Below are 24,044 nucleotides of genomic sequence, written 5' to 3' on the forward strand. Positions count from 1 at the left end.
CAGGGGTGTCTCATCCAGGCACCTCAGCAGAGTCCCTAGGGCTTATGAGCATCTCAAGGGCCTATGGAAATGCTGAGACCTGAAAAAAATATTTATTGGATCCAAAATACGAAAAGAAAATTATAACATCAAAGTTAATAAATGTTTAAAGTCCCCTACTAGTCAAATGAAGCTTAACTCACAGTTCTATGAAAGCCGATTTTGTGAGGGACGTGGGTGCATTTTTAATGTCTGCTATACAACATGGTACAGGAGAAAGGAAGAGTGTGGAGGCCTTCCATGGCCTACAAACCACAGCAGCAGACATGTCTGGCTGAAGCTGGGACCTGCCTATCCTACCCCTTGTATATGCGTACACTAATTATTATGCCTTACCACTCAAAACTGAGTACTATGAGGTTAGAAATCACCCTCCCCTCCCAAATTTAAACATACTCTTACTTTAATACTTCTGATATTAGGAATCTATTATCCTTTCTTAATATTTTACAAAACTGAAGACAAGCCTCTCTTAGCCATCTTACTAGTTTTTCCAAAAAGGGAAAAAATGTTATTCATGATTACAAATGGTCCTGCACATTTAAAGGACTGGACTTTTGACATCTTTCAGAATAATAAATCAAAAGTTGGTCACATTTATTCTGTCTTTCCTTATGCAAGAGCCCCCTTGAATGTCATGAATAGACCTAAACATTCTCTCCCACTTAGTCAGATTCTCAATCTATTCTCAAATCTATTTTCTAATAGGAGGTGGCAGAGAAGTTACACAAAATTTAAATCTTACACCTGTAAAAGCGAAAAGCAAGTATGATTCTTCTTCTACAGTCACTGTGGCATGGCTGTAACTGGCTGCACACAGACAGGTCCCCATCTGCTCTTTGGAGTGCCTCCGGCCCACCTAGCTAGGCCCAGTCTGCTCTCCTCACTTTCACTGCTCAGCCTCCCCACAAACATCCATACCTTCTGTTTCCACTCCTGCGCACCCTCCTCTCCCTTTCCGCCCCCCTCTCCCACCCCCAGCTGCACTACTTCTACAAAACTGCTCTCAAAGTGGTGATCTCCTCGTCAGACCACTGGGCCACTCCTCACAATTCACAGACTCCTGGTTCATACAAGTCTCCTTGGTGCCCGATCCCAATACTTGTTCACCTCCCCTCAGGCCTTGCTGAGGGCACGGACCGTTTCTTTCAGTCCTATGGGCTAAACACAAGTATCCTCGAAAGGTTATGTCCTGACTCAACCAGCTGCTTGGTTTCAATGAGACCATTTCCATTATAATTCCAAATTCTCTCATAACCAGTTCTGTCTTCTTACCTGTATTTCCCACTGCCTAAGGAATATTTCCCTATCATCCCACAACAAACTAAAAATCATTTGCCATCTTCCAAATCCCTATAAAAGGCAACATCCTCCCTCAACAACTATCCCAGGCCAATAACTTTAAAGCCAGCTCTCTCCTCCTAATCCCTACACATCTTTTAACTTTGTCTTCCCTCTGCTTGTTTTTCCTCCAGCACTTAAATGCAATGCAAAGTCTCTTCTATCTTAAGGAAAACCAATATTTAATCCTATCCCTCCGTTAGCTGTCATACACTCTTTCTCCCCCATTTCCCTGTGGAAGCATCTTAAAACTTTATTTTCCTGATTTCTACAGCTTCACTTCCCATTCATTCCTCAACCCACCACCACACCATTCAAGTTCCTCTTGGCCACTGACCACCACCAACCACACTCCTCTGGCTCCCTTCTGCCTCTGTGTTCTACTCTCGCCACATAACCCTTACACTCAGTCGGCCTGGAGAGCTCCTGTTCCTCCATAAATACTAGTATTCTCATGGGCTCCATCTCAGCTCTCCTCTGCTCCCAATTTACATCCACCCCAGTTCAACATCTAGACCACTGGCTCTCCTGGGGCTATTCAAGAATACCTTGAGGAGTGTAGGTTTTAACTGTTCATAATGCCTCCAGAGGGCACTCAAACATTTGCTCAGAAACCTTCATGGATATTTACACAAAGATATTAGAACCTGAAGTGAATCTCACAGTGGATAATGACTACCTCTAATGAGATGCCAAGCATCATAAGGACTTGTACAACCTGCAGGTTCCCTGATTCTGTGAGGTGGGGGCTTATCACAAGGGTCTAATCCTATCATAACATAGAGATGCCATAATACTGAATATTGGTTAACTGGGAAACCTGACATGTTTGCTAGCTGATGCCCAAGTACTAGGAATTAGTGAAATATTCTTCAATCCTATCAACCTTAATCCTAACATGTTTGAAATGGACATCTAAAAATAATTTGAAAGCCAGAGGGACATAATGGAGTTTACTCACAGAAAAAAAGGGGTTCAGATTTTTTTTATGAATTGTTTTATCATTTACCTAACAGGCAGAATTTATAACCTTTGGGACAGAGGTTTGCTCTGGCCATAACAAGGGCCAAAAGCTCTGTCACAATATCATGGAAGGCACTGCAAAATAAGATGTGGAAATAAGCTATGATTATTTTATGAACTTATGGGATATGAAAAATAAATGAGCTCTAGAATAGCTTTACTGAATTTCTTATAACATATCAGGTGACATAAGAGACATTGCAAATTCCAGAGTTAAAGGCATAGAAATGCTTCAGTGCAATTGTAGTGCAAAATACAAAATTACTGCTTTTTAAAATTAAACTTTAAGTGCTTCTGACACAACTCCAAAATTAAATTTCATTTTTTAAAAATCTCTTTTCCTCCAATTTCTGTACAAATGATCACTGAACACAGCCATTGGTTATCCATCTCGTGAGTCTTCTTCTAGGATTCGTTGCGGTAATTCTTTAAACCTAGGTTAATGACTTCAAGTTGCCAAACCTAGTTTCACTCCTTATCCCTTTATTGTATCTCTGAGCCATTTAAAATGACTGCTCTCGCCCAATTCTTGGAACTTCCTCCTCAGCTGCCAGGATTCTGCACTCTCACGAGTACCCTCTGTACGCACCGCCCGGCCAGCCCACCAGGCTCAGGTACACAGCTAGGCAAATCTGCTCTGCTGGCCCTGCAACCGTGAACAGTGAATTCTCAGATTCGCTCTCCTGAGAATCTAGAATTGGGAAGTGGAAAGGCTGGGTCTGTGAACTGGCAGGGGTCACAGACTCAGGATAGCCAAGGCAGAGAGAGCAGCTGCACTGACTCCCGTCAACTCTCCAGACACTAGTGGGCTCCAGCCAAGAAACCACCTTGAATGCCATGGAGACCTCCTCAGAAATCCCCCTTCACTTAAGCCATTTCAAATGGGGTTATTTCTTTCAACCACCAAACGGTCTCTGATTAAGACATCCTCTTTCCTAATTATTTCGTAGGCACATTCTCCCCTACTTTTTCCTTTAACGTACACATGCTGCAGCTCTGCTTTGAGCTTCTTCTCATTCTGCCCTACATGTTCTCACCCTCTCCCATCATGTGGCAAGTGAATGATTCTACACTTCTGCTGTAGATTAAATGCTTGCACTGCCCGCCCCCATTCATATATTGAAACCCAATACCCAACGTGATGGTATTAGAAGAGGGGCCTTTGGAAGGTGATTGGCTCATGAGGGTGGAGCCCTCACAATGAGATTAGTGCCCTTTTATAAGAGGCCCCAGAGAGCTCCCTCACTCCTTCTGCCATGCAAGGACATAGGAAGATGGTCACCTATTAATGAGAAGGTGGGCGCTCAACCAGACCCTGAACCTGCCAGACCTTGATCTTGGACCTCCAACCTCCAGAACTGTGAGAAATAAAGGTTTGCTGTTTTATCTACCCAACCTGTGGTAGTCTGTTTTAGCAGCCTGAATGGACTAGACAACTTCTCATGGTGAGGTGAGCACTTCCAGGTGAGTGCAGACACAGGCCACCACCCTATGTCCTGGCCTGTCTCTATGGGGAAGGGACCAGTTTGTCAACATCAACAGAAATCACTCCAGTCAGTCAGTGGTACTGACAACAGAAGCACTAACTCTTCAGAGAAACCACCACCTGCTGAGAGTGGCAGAGTCTAGTTCAAAAGACAATTACATTACCCAAAGTTAGGGTCGTGGAATCTTAAATAACTCCATATAAAAGGCATCAACAGTCCAGTCTAAACTAGACAGATTTTTCCTAATCTTAATCAACTTATAACTGTATAATTATACTCCAAAAAACTTTACCACATAGAAACACTAATTTTAATAATGGACTTGTGCACAGTGCTCAGTCATTCATATAACAAAGCATGTCTTTGCAGCATAAAAGCCTCTTCAAGAAGAACTACACATCTGTCCTATAAGCCTTTTACACTCAACATGTCCAAAACCCAATCTGTCATCTCCTCACCAAAGCCAACTACATTCCCAACTACAGGAAATGGGTCCACCAGCCCCTCAGCTGCCTGAGCCAGAAACCTAGTGGTCAGCCACCCTCCTCCCTCTCATGAAGTCCTGTCTACTTTATCTCCTCAATACCTCCTGAATTTAGCCCCCTACCTACCCTGTCTCAGCTCTAAATCGGGCCACTGTCATCTTCCCCCACAAAAGCCTCCAGTCTTGCCTCCCTCTAATCCACTATCCACTACAACGTAATCTTTCTAAAATGTAAGATGGGTTGCTATTATCCAGCTTAAAGTTCTTCAAAGGGTCCCATTAACTTTCAGTGTAATTTCCAAATTTATTCATGTGGTTTTTAAACTTTGAACAATGTTAGCTCCTACTTACCTCTCTTGGTTCGTCTCTCACCGCTGCCCATTTCAATTCTAGTTCCAGCCAAACCAAACATCTTCAAACTCCCCAGGTCTTGTTTGCTACTATGCCTTGACTACCACCCTCTCCTCCCCACACTCCTTTTACCTCCAGGCCTTTACACTAATCGTTCCCTTTGTTTACCATCAGGGCTCACCTCAAACATCATTTTCTGTAGGAAGCATTCCTTGACTTCCACCCCTATACTCAAATTTGGATTATGTGTGATGTCTTTCCATGTGCTCCCAGAGCCCTTACATGTCCTGTAATGTAGCTCTTCTATCACATTTACTTGGATTTGTCCACCAAAGCATATGTTACTCCACGTTCACACCACCTACTGCAGGTCCACAATAACACTTGGTAAGGAAATGAATCCATTTGCCTTGATGATAACCTCACCTACACTGCATGCTCCCAGGTACCCTGAGCTCCACTCAGCTGACCCACAGGCAGGCTCTGCACGATAACCATATTCTTGATGCTTCTGCCTGTGGTCCAGTGGGCTAAGCCCTCCTCATCCTGAAAGACTCTGTAAAATGCAACTTGTTCCATGACCAAATCTGTGTGTTCGAAACACAGCGAGTTAGTAAGAAAAGAAATCCCATGGCCCATGTTTAAGTTTCTGCATTTATTCTACAGATAGAAAATTAGAAATGAGAACTATTTTTATTGTGCATATTGCTAGAAGCAATTTTCCTCCAAATACTGAAAGCAAAAATCATCCCAATTTATTCCAAATGCCTCACTCAAAAATGTTTAGATATTAGTTTTTAGAGTACATTTTAGAGTATGCTTTAACATATGATAGGGCTTACCTATTTCTAAAAGTGCACATCCCTATTAACCATACAGCTAACATATTTGTCCGTATATATATTTTTAAAAGTAAATATTCCATTAGACGTGTAATACATATAATTTTAGAAAATATAAAAAAGTAAAAAAATTTAAATCACCACGCCCTATCACCCAAAGTCCATAATTTTTAAGATTTTCATCTAATTTCTTCTAGACACTTTTCCATCATAGGTTTTTGTGGAGCGTTACTGGGATTTCTGATTAAGAGTTTGAATCATGTCACATATGCAATTTTGTATTCTGATTTTCTCCCACTCAACACTGTCATAAGCATTTTAATACATTTTCTCCATAAACATTTTAATGGCTATATATTGTCCAGTGGACATACCATAATTTAATCATTCTGCAAATACACCCTAAAAAATAATTCTAGGATATACATCTTTTGTTCTCTATTTAAAAATATACTTTTGATCAGTTCCTAGATAGTTGCTACACGAAGGAATATGAATACTTTTCAAGGCTCTTGATACATATGGCCAATGTAACATAATAGTGTGACATTTTCCCCACATCCTCCTAAGTATTAGGTATTGTAACTTTTTAGTCTAAATGTAGGCCTTTATTAAATTGATAACTGAGAAACTGTAACATTTTAATTACAAAAGTAAATACTCATTGTAAAAAAAACTGAAACCAAAGCAAAAACATGTGAAATAAAAAAATCAGTCTCTCCTGTTTTTCCCTCAATAGTCACAATTAAATATTTTCCATGTATCCTTCTAGACCTTTTTCTATTTTTATTCAGAACACACACATGAATATTTTGGTTTTTTATCTTACAAAAAAATGGAATTAAATTTGTTTTGATTCAACAATATATTCCAGGCATCCATCCAGGCTATATGTCAATGCATACAAACCTACCCCTTTTTTTAAAAGCTACATAACATTCCATAGTACACAGATACCAAAATTTATTTGTGGTTATCTTCCGTTTTTTATTATAAATGATGCTACAATAGACTTTGCTCATACTAACTTGTGTTCTCTTGTGGGAATATTATAGATTCCTTGAGGAGTATCTGCTAAATCAAAGCATGTTTTTAAAAATTTTTATAGGCTCTGCCAAATTGTTATTTGAAACGATAGATCCAATTTTGTGTTCCCAACAATGTATTAGGTGCCTTTTTCTCCACACCCTTCACTATCTTAATTTTTGCATGATAGCCCCCACTGAAAAAATCTAGTTGTTTTAATTTTCATTTCCTTAATCACAAGTGATGTTGAATCCCTCCTCACTGCTTTGACTCTCATATCTTTCTGAGAACTATTCCTATTCTCCATTTCTTAATTGTGTCAATTCTGTTATTTTTTACCTCTTTATACATGTTACAAACTTTTTTCCCAGTCTGTCACCTTGTAATGTCTGTCACACAGAAATGTCAACTTTGATAATGATCAAATTTATCACTCCTTTCCTTATGATTTTGGGTGTTGGTCTTTCCTAAATGGTCTACAAAAAAATCATATTTTCCAACATAATATATCCTCCAACATATTTCCCTTTATTTTCTCCTAATATCTTTATAGTTGTTTTGTTTTTGAGTTAGTTTTTTGAGCCAAATAAAATTCATTTTGAATTTGGGGAAGTAAAATCTTTCTTCCCAAATAAAGAGTCATTTATCCCTACACAGTATACTGAACAATTAATTCCCAGCTGTATCAAAATACCAACTTTATTCAACCCTAAATTCCTATATATAAGTGGGTCTGTTACTGGATTCTACTTTGTTCCATGTAGCAATTTGTCTATGCTTGTGTTCACCATTTATATTAGTGCAGCATTACAGTATGTTTTCATATCTGGTATTATCCTCTATCACCACTTTTCCATTGGAAAAATTTCTTGGCCATTCTAGCACATTTCCTCCTCCAGATGAATTTTAGAAGCAATTAATCAAGTGCCCAAAAATAATTCTCACTGGGATTTTATGTGAACTACATTAAAATTACAGTTTAATTTGTAGAATATCTCAATGTTTACAATGACGCTTTCCCCTCTAATAACATGTAACATCTGCCCATTTATTTAGGTTAGCTTTCAAATTGTCCAGGTAAAGGTTCTTCTTCATAAAGTTTTTCTGCATTTGTTCCATTTTTAAACATCTTCTAGTTCTGTTGCTCTTGGGAATCAAATCTAACTTTTCTGGAGGAGTAATTACAAACTATTTGATTATTAGTGACAGTATACATCTTTCCACATGTTTAACAAATTATACTTCTATCCAGTGAACTGTCCACATCCTGTAACCACTTGTGTGTGGACTTTTATTTTCCTCACTGATCTGAGTTCCTTACATGTTGAAGATATTAAGCCTTCACTTACGTTTGTCATAAATATTTTCCTACTTTGTGGTCTGGCTTCTAATCTTAGGGTTTTGTTCTTCCTCTCTTCTTAAAGAAATTTTAAATTTTTTGTAGTCTAATATACTGATTTTTAAACTAATAACAGATCCGAGTACCCCAGAAGTGCCAGGACCTAGACCTCTTTCCCTCACAACACCTGCACAGAAGGTATTATTTTCCTCACTTAGAAGATTCTAGTTCAGGTCTATCTGATTGCAAAGTCCTTGCTCTGCCCACCTCAACACACAAAACCCTCTCTTCCAGATGTTTAATGTCTACTTCCACATTTTATTTATGATTTAACGGGTATTCTTGCTGATTTATCATTTACTGTATTCCCATACATATTTCTGGGGTGCTGAATAGGCTCCAGAGACCTGTAGAGATATTTTAAAGCCAGCATGACACTGTTTTGAATGGGGTTCTATAACATGTTTAATATCAGATAGGATTTGTCCCACCTCATTTCTCATAATTCTGTCCAGTTCATCCCAAAATGGATAGCTCTGTAATGTTTAAACATCACATCCAGGAACATGGCCTGTTTTCTCATTTAAGACATTCTTTCTTATCTTTCAGGATAGTTTATGGTGTCCTCCATGCAGACTGCACTTGTCTCAATAGAGCTGTACTTACAAGTTTTATGTTTTTTTGCATTGTGATCAGAGCCTGTTTTTTGGTTGGCTTTTTTCTTTTCCATTTTAGTTTCTGCCAGGTTATTTTTGGTATTCAGAAAGCTATGAATTTCATATATGCATCATGTACCCAGTCATTTCCTCAATTTTTCTTTGTATAATAGTTTTTTGTTGTTGTTGTTGTTATTCTCATTTTTGTAGCCAATAGCATCTACATATACTTCCCTTCATCTCATTTTGGATCCTTACCTCACTCTTCTTGCATATGTTACTGCTTTAATAAAACTTACAAAATCCATGTTAAATAACTCCCCAATTTTTAATTTGACTCTGATAACTTTCTGTTAAGTATAGTGTGGATAATTACCTTAATATTTCTGTAGGCACAAAGAAGTGCCTACTTTTTAAAAATAAGGATTTTTTTTTTTAAATCAAATATCTATTTTGTTTGTAGTTTAGGTGGCAGTTTGAATTCAATGTGAACTCCAAGGGAAAGATCACCTCTCTTCCAGACAGACTTCTGAAATGGCCTACCTAGTCTCCCCCACTTCCACTCCCCCCACACCACACCCCCACATTCTGCATGCAGCAGCTGGAGCGGCTTTTTAAAAATGCAAATCTGATTATGTCATTCCCCTGCTTCAAACCCAACCCTTGCAATGGTTTCCCGTTTCACTCAGAATAAAATAAAACATCATTAACGTGCCCTACAAGACCCTACATGATCTGGCCCCCTGCCTAGCCACACTTCCCTCTCACCCACCAGAATCTATCCACAAGTCATTCTTTCAGTTCCTGGAATGGGCAAAGCTCTCTCCCCCTTTAGGGCCTTCCCACATGCCATTCCCCTGCCTGGAAAATTATCCCCCATCACTCTACGCTAACGCCTACTCACCCTTCAGATCTCAGCTCAAATCTTATTTTTGCAAAAAAAAAAAAAAAAAGTCTTTCCCAGGCCACCTTTTCACAATCTAAAATTTGCTCCCCTTTTTATACTCTCTCATAACCGGTACTACTTAACTTTCCTAACAGATAACCATTTGTGATTATATGTGCTGTTGCAGGACTGCTTCATTTGTGGTCCCCTCCACCCCCACAGATTATACCTCTAAGAGAACAGGGACAAATTAATTATGCTGGCCACACCACAAGCATTCATATATATTTGAATGAAATAAAAATACCTAAAAAACCCTTAACTGTATCTCTTACATCTTAAAACAATACCCATCATATCATTCAATCAATATTTAAGCTGTTAAAACTCTTTTTGATACTGCCTACAAATTCAGTAAGAATACACTTTACCCCAAGGACATAACAGCTAACCTGCATCTGATGCTGCCACAGGAAAATACATATATAAATTATATCACTAGGAAATGTTTAAATATGAGAGTTTTGTTTTATGCAGCATTCATTTTGCTGATACTTTATTCACAATCAACTAATTTATAGGTCTTATTTTTTAAAGCACATAAAGCACTAGGAAAAATGTGCTTTGTCAAATACTCTTTAAGAAGTCTAATGTATTAACAGTACTTGATAAAAATTACAGCAAAATCACAAACTAAAAAGCATTCAAAGTTGGTGATCTCTATTATTCTGTAACAGACACTTCTGGTCAAAAAAAGTATAAATTACATTGCAAATAAAAAATCCTTTTGGATCACAAAAGCTAACAAAATCAACATTTATATACTACTTTACATTCTGCAAAACACTTTCACATATGTCATATCACTGAACTCTGTGGAGCAGACAGAGTAGGTATTACCAGCATTTATAGGAAAGAAAACTGAGGCTTAGAGTGATTGTCCTCCTCAAGGTCAAAGGACTGGAAAGTACTAGCGTCATAATTACATTGGGGGAGGGGTGGAGGTCCCACATGTAAATTTCTTAACCAAAGAGAACTTCCATCCTAAAGGCCTGTGTCTGTAATTAGTGTAGATTTATGCTCCCTTCCCTGAAATTTCATTTCACCAGAGAACCACCACCGAAAGAGCTGCTTTAAATATGAAGCTAAAATTTAAATTGCCACCAATCTGGGAAATAAACTATGGTATACCCAAACTATGGAACATGATGAGCAGTTCTTCAAAACGAGGTAAGGCATTACATGCTGAAACTGAAAGATAAGAGTACACTAGTACTTGTTAAAACAAAGATAATACAAGTACACACACGGGGAAAACATTTTAAAAGATCTAGAAGAATACACATGGAACATAGAATAATTATCATCTCTGGAGACAGGGGTTGGTAGAGAAAGACTTCAGCCATGTCTGTGATGTTTTAATTTTTACAAAGAAAATATATTACTTTACCTATTTAAAACTAATTTTTAAAAATTTAAATTAACCTGTGGTTTGAACAAAAATGTCATTTTTCTGCTCTAAAAGCTATGCATCCATAAAGGAAATCGGGGCCTCTCTAAAAGAGAAGACAAATATATTTAAAAAACGCTTCAATCCTGTTAAAACAATAAACCATCTAAATGTCACAAAACGTTCCTCTAAAAAAGCAGTAACTTAAATTATTTTTTAATACCTAGTCTCCTTTGTTGCAGTAAGACAACCAGTAAACAAACTAGCCACTGGAAGAGTACAGAGCAGGCTCCTCCTAGAGAGATTTAGTTGTTAGAGTTCGGCAAGGAAGGTTTCACAAAGGAGCCGAGTTTTGAGGGAAATGAGAGGTGACTTGGCAGAGAGATGCGGGAAGATTAATCCAGATGGGAAAATGTCTGGGAGGTGGATATACTGAGTTAATCGGAAGCGGGGGACAGTAAGCAAACTGAAGTCAAGTCCTGAAAGAGGAGAGGATTCCTTTGGATGTGGGAGCTGAGAGGGAGCTCGGCTGCGCGGCCATCCAGTTTACCTGGGTGAGAATCCGGCCCTTGTTGTGGTCAAACAATGGAGGCGTCCAGCGGCAGCGGCGTTCTGCGCTGGGTGCGCGGAAGGCTCCTCATCACCTGAGTAGGATGCTCGGCGGGCTCTGCTGGGACGCAGGGCGCTCTAAAACACACAACATCACACCATGCAGCCGGGCTTCTCCGCCGCACAGCCCGGCTCCCTGCTCCCCCGGCGCGGCCATTACCGCCTCTCCAGGGACCCGCCTGGAAAGGCTCCAAGGCGCGGCTTCACGGGCTTCCAAAGCGGTTTCGCTCCCCCTTCCCTCGGCTCCAACAACAATGGAGCCCGGCCCGGGAGTCCGGCTCCCGCGGGGCCTCCGCCCGGCCTCGCCCCTGCCGCTGCCCATCCCTCGCCGCGCACCCGGCAGCCATCTGCGACCCCCGCGCCCCGCTCCCGGCACCGCGGGCCCGCGCCGGCCGGCCGGCCGAGGCCCGAAGCCAGGCTGCCCTCCGTGGGGCCTTGCCCGGGGGCCGCCGGGCCGCCCGGCTGCTGGGGGCCGCTCTGACCTTTCCCACCGACGCCCAGGGGCCGGCCCCGGCCCGAGGCCCATCCTAAGAGCTGGGTTGTTTTTCTTTTCTTTAACCCACTCATCCTCCTTCCAACCCCGAGCCCGCTCCCCTTTCGCCGCCGCCCCCGCCTCGTTCCCGAAAAGAAATAGAGAGACTGAGCCCGGCCGCCCGACAACTCACTCCAAGTGAGGGGTTGAAGCGCCCCAGGCCGCGGGCTCCGCGCACCCACCCTCCCTCTCCTCAGGGGACACCTCACAGGTGCGCCTCCGAGCCGCGCGCGCGCGCTCCGCACACCCAGACGCCTCCGGAGGACAGCGCGCGTGCGCACGCACGGGGCCGACGAGCCCCGGGGGAGCGGGGGCCGCACGCATGCGCGCCGTCCGGCCCTCGCCCGGCACCCCCCCCACCGCCCCCGCCCCCGTCGGCTGCCCGCGCGCGCCCTCCCCCCAATCCCAAGCTGGTCCCGGGTACCCGCCCCCCTCGCCAGCCCCCGGCCCTGCGCGCGCGTTCCCGCGCGCCCGCTCGATCCTCCTTCCCCGCCCCACCCGGGCCCGCGTTACCCTGGGTAACCGCAGTGCGGCCGCACCTGAGCTCTGCGCCTGCGTCCCACCGGCCAGACCCTCCCTTCCCCTTGGTTGGGTCCCGTGCCCCGCCCCAGGTGGGGGAGGGGGGCGTTGCCCCCTCCCCGCCAAGTGAGTATCGAGCGGCCTCCCCCGCCCTGCCCGGCAGACAGACCCGCCGCCGCCGCCGCCGCGCCGGCGCCTCAGCCGTCCGCCGGTCCCCACGGCCTGGCCTCGCCACCCCGGCCCCAGGTCCCGGCGTGCACCGCGGCGAACGCTCGGGTGGGAGCCGGCGAGATGCGTTCGGCGGGCGGCGCCCACTGACCTCCCTCGGCCGCCCGGCCGGAGCAGGGCCGGAGCCGGGAGCCAGCCCCGCCCGCCGCCCCGCCCATGGGCCGCCAGCCCCCGCAGCCGCCCGCCCGGAGGACCGCGCCGAGGCGGGGAGCCGCCTGAAGGACCGCGACGGCCGCGCCCGCAGGTGAGGCGGGGCCCGAGGTGTGATCGAGTCCAGCCCGGCTCACCTGGCCGTGCCTCTGGGGAGGCTGTGCGGGCGCCGTGGGGGCGGGGGCACCTGTCGGGACCGGAATTTATTTAGGTTGTTTTAAAAGCCCTCGTTGCAGGGGGGGGGGGTCCTCGCGTCTCACCCCCAGGGCTCGGCGGTGGGGAAGGGTGTCCCCTTGCGGAAACAACGGGGCGGGGGGGGCACGAAAAGGTGGAAAGGAGGGCAAAAGTGAGGCGCAGCGACCCCACGCCGGCTGCCTGCCCCGTTTTCCAGCCGGTTATGGGGAGGGGGGATGCCGTTCCCAGGGCTCCAGTCCAGGCTGCGGACCGTCTGCACCGCGCACCCAAGCCAATCCGATGGGGCAGGAGCGGCCAGCTCAGGGGCTGCTCCGACCAGCCCCGGGGTGAGGTTGTAGGGTGAGGGATCCGCATTGCAGGTGCACCTGGAGCGCCCGAGGGCCTGGCCCTGCTTTGTCTGGGATGCTGCGGGGAGGCGGCCGTCTGAATCCACATCGCCTTTTTAAATGCGTTTTACCATCCTCTGGACGTTAGAGACCCTCCCTGATAAGTTGCCTTGTCTCCTGTCTTGATAACCCTTTACGTAAGTACTCTACCTTACAGCCCTTTTCTGAAGCTTTGATGTAGGCTTTAGATGACCCTGAATAACGATTTGCTTGTAATTCGTGAAACTGAGCATAATGCAAATATGCAGTAGAGCTCTAGGCTTGACTACAGAGCTGCGGTCTACTACAGTGAGTTACTCCAGTTTATCTAACTTACGTTTTCGTGCTGACCTGTATTGTTTAAATTCAAGCTTTGGTATTTAGCAGTATGATCTATTCCAATAATTGAAAATGAGGTCACCTAAGAGGAAATACAGTCGTGCTCCGAAATTTAGGTTGCGGTAATAGGTCTTATTACAAAATACAAGCTCCGAGGCTGTAGTGCTTTAATACATTACGCATTTTCAGAAACCTACCTGTAGGAGTGTTAAAGCTAGAATTGCTGGGTCTTTTTAAATAAGATTTTTAAGTTTGAGATTTATACAAAGAGCATTGTTATTGTTTTATTAAGTGATTTTTTTTTTTTGCACCGTCAATTTGCCTGCATTTTCTTCCCATTGAATTGTAAGGAAAAAGATACTGACATTTAAAGTGATTTTTATCCCCAAAGATGTTTTAAATATATGCATTTGTTTTGGCTAAATGTTTATCTTATGTGAAATGTTTTTGGGAAAAGGTTTTAAGGCTTGTGATATATATGTATATATATGTGTTTACATATACGCATGTATATATATGTGTATGTGTATTTACATGTACATACTATTGAAAAACCTTAAAATAGTTTTTATTGTTTCTCTGCATCATCTTATAATTACTCAGTAAATTTAGGTTAGGTGTATTTAAAATCCAAAATACAAAACAATTACTTGTGTGTATCAGATTTTTATTGTGGTACATGTAAACACATCAATCTAACAGGTTTCTTGGAAAATATTCTTTTTTTTTAAGTGAATCCTTTTGCTTTCATGGAAGATCACTTGGGTTCTTAACTCTTTCATCTGTGATTCATTGGATAAATTCATTTTAATGTCATTACTTAATTGGCGGAGAGCATTTGCAACAATACTGACGTTAACATTGATGCTTTTAAGAAATACTTATAAAGCATTTTCTCATATTTCTAACAAGAAAAGACATGGGGCTTTTTCTTCTATCTTGAACAAGGTCAGCCATAAAAAGTTCCTGATACATAGTGGGCACACATGTTATTAACTAAGATTAATTACATCTACTAGATTGGATATCTTTAAAGGTCAGCGACTAGGTTCCTCTCTATGCTTCACGTTTGACTCAGATTGACATTCCAGGCTAGTTAAGTAGGTGCTAGCTTAATGACACCAATTTTCACTTCTCCAGCTTTGAAATTTAAACCTGCAGAAAGGTTTGGGCAGGGAAGTGAACGTGTTCTAATTGTCTTCAGATATTTAAGGTTTGTCATGTAGCAAAGGGAATGTATGTATTTAGGGTAATTCCCAAGTACAGAAGAGGCCAAGTAGTATTTATAAGAAGACAGATTTCACTTTGACATAAAAGCAAAAGTTTCTTACGATTACAACCTCCAGCAGTGGAAAGAAGGGGCTGCTCCTTCCCCACAGAGTTTCCAGATAAGCCCATTCCCCAACAGGGCAGCAATCTACTAGGAGATAGCACACGGGGTGTGTGAGAGGCCTTCTGAGATGCGGTGTCTAGGGATTCCAGTGGCAGTGGATTGAAGGGCTTTGTGGCTTTTTTTTTTTTTTTTTTTTAAATGCTGGCTTCATAGCTACAGCTGTGGGCATAAGGACTCCCCAGAATGTGGCTGAACCCTTGGAAGATATTTGTACCAGGGTAGAGGCCAGCCTGGTATCAGGGGTGATTTTAATCCTACTTTGCTCTTGTATGGGGTTTTACAGGTAATAAAGCACTCTCACATTCAAAACACTTTTAAAAGACTTTTTTTAATTATACGTGATTTATATTTCTCTCTTTGGCTTTTATTTTCTACGATAAACAATTAAGAGGAAAATTACCCATTTCTATGAAGGCAAGCAGAAGAGGTTTTTTTTTTTTAAAGCTCTTTTTAAAAATGGGATGATGTCAGTCATTGTTTTCAAAGTCAGCAGGTTGTGAAGGTGAATAGATTTTCTTAAATTATTTTTTAAAAGATACTGATTAAGGGCTGATTCTTGTGCTTGCTCTGCATTTTAGTTTCTGTTTATTTCATTACTCAAACATGACTCAAATTTCACAGCAAAAAAAAAAAAAAAATCCAGTCATATCCACCTACAGTAAGTTGCATTGGACATTCTTCCAGTTTGTCTGTGTTGTTTTTAAATATATGTTGGCAGCTGAAGGTAAAACACAGCTGAGAGAAATACAGTTACAATGTGCTGAAAAGATTGGGTGAATTGGAGCTTTGTGTCTGAAGTAGAAGATTTGTCCTATTTGTGCTAAGCCAATCCTGGGAATGATAATTTATCAACAATAGCGATGATGATCTATCCATAATAAGAAAGATTAGGCGGCTCTTGACTGTACGTCACGATACATGTTTTAAATGGGTTGGTGGTGTTAGGACTCTGTCTGTGGCCAAGGAGCAGAGCAGAGCTTCTTGTGAATACCAGAGTACCCAAACGAACTTCCTCTGCACAAGGATTAAGTGGAGCATAATGGTAACGGGCCAATTGAGTTAAAATGGCGTCTGATCCCTCCAATTGAGGAAGAAGTTAGAGGAAAAACCATCCTGAATTAATGTATATGTGTGCTTAATCTTCCAGAAACCCTTTTAGTTCTCCCTTGTTCTTTATTTTTTTAAAAAAATATTTATTTGACAGAGAGAGTCACACAAGCAAGGGGAGTGGGAGAAGGAGAAGCAGGCTTCCCGCAGAGCAGAGAGCCCGATGTGGGGCTCGATCCCAGGACCCTGGGATCATGACCTGAGCCAAAGGCAGACGCTTAATGACTGATCCACCCAGACGCCCGCTCAGGCACCCCCTCTCTTCTGTTCTTTAGCAGATGAGTTTGTCTCATGCTTTTTGTGCCGGTTTATCCACCAACTGAATTTGGGTATGATCGTTTAAATAAGACAAAGACCCAAACTTTAAACACGGAATACATCATTTATTTATACTTTATTCATGAAGGGAAAAGAGAAGAATACCAAGTTCTTCTGGCCAGCCAAAAAATAAAGCCTTAAAAAAAAAAAAAAATCGGAGAGGCTACTTTAAATATTATGACCAGGTCAACAAATTATCAAGTAAGGTACCCAGTTAGAAAGCAGCCTTTTTAGAGGTCAAAGGTTGCCTTTTAGAGCTCCTCACCAGAGTTTCTGAGGCTGTCACACAGCTGTCTAAAAACCTCTTTGTTAATTAAAAAACAGGTGTTTGTGTATTTTATGCAGGTTTCCACACTGGAGAGCAGAATAAGTTATACATCTTTGTGATTATCCCCAGTTTACCATTTTATCAGAAATAACTTTATGAAGCAAGGAATGTCTGCTTCTCTGTAGCTATAAAGGAAGAGGGAATGTGTTTTCTCCTTTTATCCAGATTCTTTCTACTAGCCAAATTCTCAACACTGGGCAGTGGAATTCCTTTGGTTAGCACCAAACAAAAGAGCAAGACTGAAATGCTTGAAGCTGACAGTAAAGGAGAGGGAAAAAAAAAACAGAAGAGCACTTTTAACAAATGGAATTTGAGGCATATAGTACTCTGCTGCTACAGTTTCTTTCTTTGTTGCCTCCTTGGTGACACTTAAGATGTGAAATTTAGACCTGCATAAGATCCACTACTTTTGCTCATCAGATTTCCTTCCCAACCTATTTCTAAATGCACCGTATGCCCATTTTATTTACTATAGGTAAGGGGGTTTATGAGGCATGCTTTTAAGCCCAATTTCTTACATAAAATTGCTTAAGCATCACTGCTACATACAAATTATAATTTTCTGTATTATTACAATTCTGTTTTTCTTGAAGTTGCACATTTTACCTAGCAGTGCATGGCATTATACTCTGAAAGGGCTATCTGTTATGTTGGAGAGTATTCGTAAAAATACTGGTTCCCCAAGTTACAGTCCATCACTGTGTAGAAAATAATCCAGGATTGCCATATTTTTCTCTTGGCTTCTTACCTAGTGTTCTCAGGATGAACAAGTGTAGGTGGTTAGGCTCATGTCATACCCCGAACAGTGAAGACTCTCTTAACCCCTTTCCTCCACTGTCACACCTGTCAACCCAAGTGAAAGGCACTGGTGTTATTTCTCCTCCAGTGGCTTGTGGTATGTGGGAGCAGATCCAGTTTTGTTTTGTTTTAAGATTTATTCATTTGAGAGAGTGAGTATGAGCATGAGTAGGGGGAAGGGCAGAAGAAGAGAATCTTCAAGCAGACTCTCCACTGAGCGTGGAGCTCAACTCAGGGCTTGATCCCACAACCCATGAGATCATGACCTGAGCCAAAACCAAGAGTTGGAGGCTTAAACAACTAAGCCACCCAGGCGCCCCCAGATTCAGTTTTTAGAAATATTTGTTTGCACATTGGTAAGAAAGATGGAGAAAGGTTGGTTGGTTGTTCACTTTTATGTTCCCATAGACAAATATATAACAGGAGTTATTGGTATGGTCTATTCAAGGAGGGATCAGTCTTTGTCTTCAGCAATGAATCATCTTTATGTTTTGGTTCAGTCCTGGTGTCCAGACCAGAAAGTTTAGCCAGTGAGGTACTTGCTCACTGACCTGCCCTATTGCACTGCCCCAGGGGAGAGGGGAACACAGTCTTGTTTGATAGGGAGAAAGGATATGTAATCCTCCTCAGCCCCTGTGATGGGTTTCAAGTGAAGAATTCATTCCCATCAAGAAAGTGGTCAAGTCAGTTTTTGACAGAGGTTTATCAGTATAGTGAAGCTGTGGTATTAGGACCTGGTTCAGAGATGAGCAAAGCCAAATCTTGTTGAGGGCAAAGGCTGATGGGTTTTTTTGTTTGTTTGTTTTGGTTTTTGGTTTTTTTTAAGGAGGAGACAAAATAAAAGTCTAAGTTGGAACAAGTAAAGCCAGAGGTGAGGCCTTTTTGGAGACAGGTCGGTTGAGTGCTCTTTGTTGGAGGTGTTCTCCGGTCTCATCCATGGTTGTAGGATGGAACCCGGAGCAATTTGGACCGATCATTGGCTCATTCTATAACACTACACTGAATTCTACCCACCAGCAGGCTGTAGAGTGCCTTTCAAAGGAAATTTGGGACACCACCAAGACCTTCATGTGCACGTTATCATCCCATGTCGGAAGCTCAGACAGGAAGCAGATTACCCGTCACTGGGCCTTGGAGGAACACTGATTGCAGTGAGAAGTTGTTAAAACGGCTGAGCCAGTGTCTTCCTACCAGAGCTGCCATGAGTTCCTGGCACATTAGGACCAGTAACCCCGCAGAACTGCAAGTCCCTACGGGAAAGTTGAAGTGATACTCTGGATTGATGAACCCTGATGTGAACCCGGTCACCCAGGCTTCCTGCACCTGCACTTGAAGCCCATGGACACCCCTTGTCAACAATTCCCACTGGAGAACCCAGCTTCATCCAGAACACTAACATTATGCCACTGGAGCATAGTCAGAAGTCTTGGGAGCCTACTCAGTTTTTTAGGTGAAGGTCCCAGATTTTTGTTTGTTAAAACTCTTGTGTTCATAACCCATAGGTAGGACATCTATCTAGCCACTTCAGTCCAATTTCTGTAAAATCCTGCTAGATTATTTCTCTCAATTTCATCTTTTTTTTTTTTTAAGATTTTTATTTACTTGAGAGAGAGAGACACAGCGAGGAGAGGGAACACAAGCAGGGGGAGTGGGAGAGGGAGAAGCAGGCTCCCCGCGGAGCAGGGAGCCCGATGTAGGGCTCGATCCCAGGACCCTGGGATCATGACCTGAGCCGAAGGCAGACGCTTAACGACTGAGCCACCCAGACGCCCCTCAATTTCATCTTGATACTTCACCACCTCTTCTGATTCTGTGTGATACAGTGAAGGCCTTGGTGAGTGTGTAGGGCATTAGAGCTCTATTTACAATCTGACCTGTGAATTGTGGTTTCCTGTTATAGACAGACACACTTAATGTGCCAAATCTGGACATAGAATATTTCAGAAGTCCTTTTGACAGTCATTATGACAGCTTTTGTATGTGGGTAGCTTCTACATCTGTTGAAATTGCTAAGACGTTCACATTAAAACCATTTTCCTCATTTGAATAAAGCTGATTTGAATATGTGTTTACAAATGCCACCCCCCCAAAGGGATAGATAAGCCACTCTCTTTGTCTTTATGGTTCTTCTCTCCCACTCCCTCGACACCCACAATGTGAGCCTGACAAATAGGACAGCTCATATAATACTGTTGAGCTCCAGTGGAAAATTTGGAGCATACAGTTCATGCCTAATTATCCCTAGCATCCTCTTCCATGTGTGTACCAGGCTGTGGAGCAAGAAGAGGAAACTAAGTCCTTTGGAGCTACCAAGGAGCTGTCTGGGGCATGGTCTGGTTGCAAGGACTCCCTGCCAGACTCCAGAGGCCCTTTACTGCAGGGGCCTGGTCTGGGACAGAGACAGCATAGGGAAGAGCTTCCAGAAGGAACTGGTTTGTCTGAAAATAATGAGTGCTGATAGATAGCGGTGACCACATTATTCACCAAAAGAAAAATAGTTCTAAAACAGCCCCCAATATAGGGTAACATGAGCACCATTAGAAATGAGTTCCTTGGGGCACCTGGGTTGGCTCAGTCGTTAAGCATCTGCCTTCGGCTCAGGTCATGATCCCAGGGTCCTGGGATCGAGCCCCGCATCAGGCTCCCTGCTCTGCGGGAAACCTGCATCTCCCTCTCCTACTCCCCCTGCTTATGTTCCCTCTCTCGCTGTCTTTCTCTGTCAAATAAATAAATAAAATCTTTTTTAAAAAAAAGAAATGAGTTCCTCCCCAAATGAAGAGGACTCACTGTTTTTGCAACTGTCCATAGTCAGAATGAGAGTCAGAAAAAAAGAGTGAGAAAGACCAGTGGGATTGCATATTCCAGTGAGGACAATACATTTTGTCTTGTAGACGGACTGCAGAGGCAAAGGTGGATAAAGATTCTCCTTTGCTGAGAACAGTTTGCATGAGAGACTAATTTTCTTGTCTGCAGCTGTTAATCTTTTCTCCCCAATCATACACGAATTTTTATTGATTTACTTTAATATACCTGATTCACACACAGTCATTCCAAACAGTTTATCTAAATAATATATAGAGATTTAAAATTGTGGATTTTAAATGTTATCAGATATATCAGATGTCCATAATAACATCACTTGATTTTACCATCTTTGAGCTGTAAGAAGAGTGCTCAAAATAGGGCACCTGGGTAGTTCAGTCAGTTGGGTGTCCAACTCTTGGTTTTGGCTCAGGTCATCATCTCAGGGTTGTGGGTCAGGCCGTGCGTCCAGCTCTGTGCTCAGTGAGGAATCTGCTTGAGATTCTCTCCCTCTGTGCACCCCCCTCCGCCCTTCAGAAATAAAAAAATAAACCTTAAAAAAAAAAAGTATCCAGCAGATGACCCACGGGGGTTGTGAGGAGATAAGATATGGTTTTTCCCATTTGAATTTGTTTCTTTACATGTCTTTAGGTAAATATAGATTATTAACTAATTACCTCAGTGCTCTTCTAGTCCAAAAGGAATTAGAGATTTTAGAAAATATAGACAATTTACATTAAAGAATAATGCAATTGTTGACTAAGAATTTGTCAGAGAAATATGGTATTTTAAAACATTACTCAGCTAATGGAAGTGGAGTAATTTTTTTTTTTAAAGATTTTATTTATTTGAGGAAGAGAGCAGAGAGCACAAGTCGGAGCAGGGAGAGGGGCAGAGGGAGAAGCAGACTTCCCGCTGAGCAAGGAACCCAATGTAGGGCTCAATTCCAGGACCCTGGGATCATGATCTGAGCCAAAGGCAGACGCTTAACTGGCTGGACCACCCAGGTGCCCCAGAAGTGGAGTAACTTTATAAGTTAGCATAATAAGTAATATTGTCTAAGATTTTAAAAAAATAAATTATACTAGTTTCTTAAATTTTAGTTACCAGTTGCACACTCACATTTAGATTTACCGACTCTTATGATGTGGATAACCATGAGCTTATCAGTAAGGCAAGTGTAAGGGATTTATGAAGTACAATTTAGCCTTTGTGCAAAAATCCTACTTTTCTGTATGAATTAGTATATGTAGGGTTGTCTGTTCCTCCCCACTCTAGCATGTTGGCTCTATGACAGCAGGATTTGTATCTGTTTTATTCATTGGTGTATTCCAGTGTCCTTCCTGGTACCTGGCTCAGAGGTACTCAGAGAGAGGTGCTTGCTTTATGGAAAGAATAAAGTGTGATACTTTATATGCCCCCACTGAGAAAAATAGGACCTTCCTTTACATCCCCAAATTCACAAAACTGTGTGTGAGAGGATTTGCCTCAAGAGTACTAAGGACACCTTGAATAATTTAATTCTGTTATGCAGCCTTCCATGTTATATTGAAATACTTTCATTCTTGTTCTTAATATAGAGGCTTTTCAAAAGAGATAGCTTTTCAATTTGTACCTGTATCTTTAAATTTTATTTCTAAACTGGGATTCTTATAACCCAATTGCTTTTACTTTGGAAGAGACCTTTTCCAAGTAGAAAACCATTTTCAGATTTACCAGCTCAACACTAATTTCTTTAGTTTCCCCAATACATTTGTGCAAATAACCAAGTTTAAATTATAGCTCTTTTTACAAACAGCATTTCCCTGGTGATCATGGAGCCTGTTCTTTCATTTTTCCCAGCCTGGAAAGCTTTTCTTAAAGTGCTAGTACACATAATATATTAGGAGTTTTGGCATTATTTTATAAATTTATTTGGAGTCCTTAAAATCCTTTTAAGATTCATATATACTATTTAGTGGTCTCCTTAAAAAGAATTCCTTTGCATTCAAAATGTTAAAGCCTTTAAACATCAAAATTTCCTGGAGATTCATTAACTGTTCTAGATCAAAGGACTCCCATGGAAAGTGTATATTGGGTCAACTTTGATATACCCATTTATCATCTCTTAAAATACCACTTTTATAATTATAGTACTGGAGTCCCTCTTTGGGGTTCCAGAAATCTCTCACATTCATCCTCTCTGTTTCAGGTCACTTATGCATTTGTAGGAAAAGACAACATTTTAGACTGTCAAATAAAGGGAGGAACATTATTATAGTCTTAAGAAAATTGAAGTTTACATGCAGCCCTTTTCTTGCAAACAAAAGAAAGGAAGTGCACATATTTCTGGCCAGCATGGTGAGGCGGGTATAGCAGCACCTTCCTGCACCCACTCCTCGCCAGGAGCTTCATATGTGGGGGAGAAGCCCTTTCAAACAGAGGCCCTTTCCTCCAGGGTCAGCAGCTTGTTGCAGGGAGAACGCCGCACATGGCTGGAGCTTGTCCCTCCTGAGAGCTCCATCCAACCACAGTTTACTGGCAATCCAGGAAACCTAAGGAGAGTGGAGTAAACCTCAAGTCAAAAGAGAAAAAAGGCCTGCCTCCAATTAGATTGATGAGCCCAGGGCTTTTCAACCACAGTACTGCTATTTCGAGCTGCATCGTTCTCTGTTGTGAAGGCTGTCCTGTGCATTGTAGGCCGTTTTGCAGCATGCCTGACCTCTACCCACTAGATGCCAGACATGCCCGTTCCCTGATTGTGACAACCCCAAATATCCACCCTGGGGGCACAAGTGCCCGACGAGAACCACTGCTCTCACTGGGTCACACTCCCAAATGGAGTTAATCAAGAGGATGGAATTCCCTGCGTTCTTCCTTTAATTCTGACTGCTTACAGTTGTCTCAAATAATAACATTCACACATGAATTCCAGTTATTTTTTGAAATATATGTATTATATATATACATATCTTGGAATATATATGTGTGTATATATATGTATATGTGTGTAGATGTGTGTATATATATACGTACACACCCATATATATATGTATGTCAGCCACAAGAACAATGACTGTGTAGATTCTCTGACAAAAAAGCTGCTTGTGGAGAGCTGGTTAGAGTCAGTTTGCAGAAACAGGCCAGCTCTTCCCCAAGACCCAAATGGGTACCACTCCTCCCACTCTCTGCTGGGTTATACTTGCCTCAGCAAGGATGCACCCTCTTCTACTCCCCATTCTATTTAAAAATCCATCTGAGTGTGGCACTGGTGGTTGATTTGGATGGACACACACAAACTCCATCCGAATAAGGAATTTGTCATGGTCTAATTTATTTTAATCTTCTGTAGGAAGAGAGAAATCCCAGGCTCCTCTCTAACCAGGAAACCTTAAAGGTTTCTATATCTTCACATAAGAAATGTCACTCTAAATTATATTATTAAAATAATAAATTAT

General features: G+C 42.3%; 1 protein-coding gene and 1 long non-coding RNA gene across 3 annotated transcripts in view; one reads left to right on the forward strand and one right to left on the reverse strand.

The window, feature by feature from the left end:
- The window catches only part of LOC123853161 (uncharacterized), a 44,950-nt gene extending 32,592 nt beyond the window's left edge, over positions 1-12,358 (reverse strand). Inside the window, exons 1-2 of the long non-coding RNA XR_006793053.3 lie at positions 12,199-12,358; positions 11,475-11,611 (exon numbers count right to left, since the gene is read on the reverse strand). This is a non-coding gene — a long non-coding RNA (uncharacterized LOC123853161). The remainder of the gene's footprint in view (positions 1-11,474; positions 11,612-12,198) is intronic.
- Positions 12,359-12,590: 232 nt separating this feature from the next.
- CCDC92 (coiled-coil domain containing 92) overlaps positions 12,591-24,044 on the forward strand; it is a 31,014-nt gene continuing 19,560 nt past the window's right edge. The window contains exons 1-2 of one of the 2 annotated variants that reach the window (XM_064578245.1): positions 12,591-13,056; positions 13,517-13,680. The gene's annotated coding sequence lies outside the window, so the exon portion shown is untranslated. The remainder of the gene's footprint in view (positions 13,057-13,516; positions 13,681-24,044) is intronic. The other variant, XM_045887829.3, reaches the window with a different exon arrangement.

This window comes from Mirounga angustirostris, unplaced genomic scaffold (assembly GCF_029215605.1).
Source record: "Mirounga angustirostris isolate CCGP_5_RB_7025 unplaced genomic scaffold, mMirAng1.0.hap1 SCAF_14, whole genome shotgun sequence".
In the NCBI taxonomy this organism is placed as follows: Eukaryota; Metazoa; Chordata; class Mammalia; order Carnivora; family Phocidae; genus Mirounga; species Mirounga angustirostris.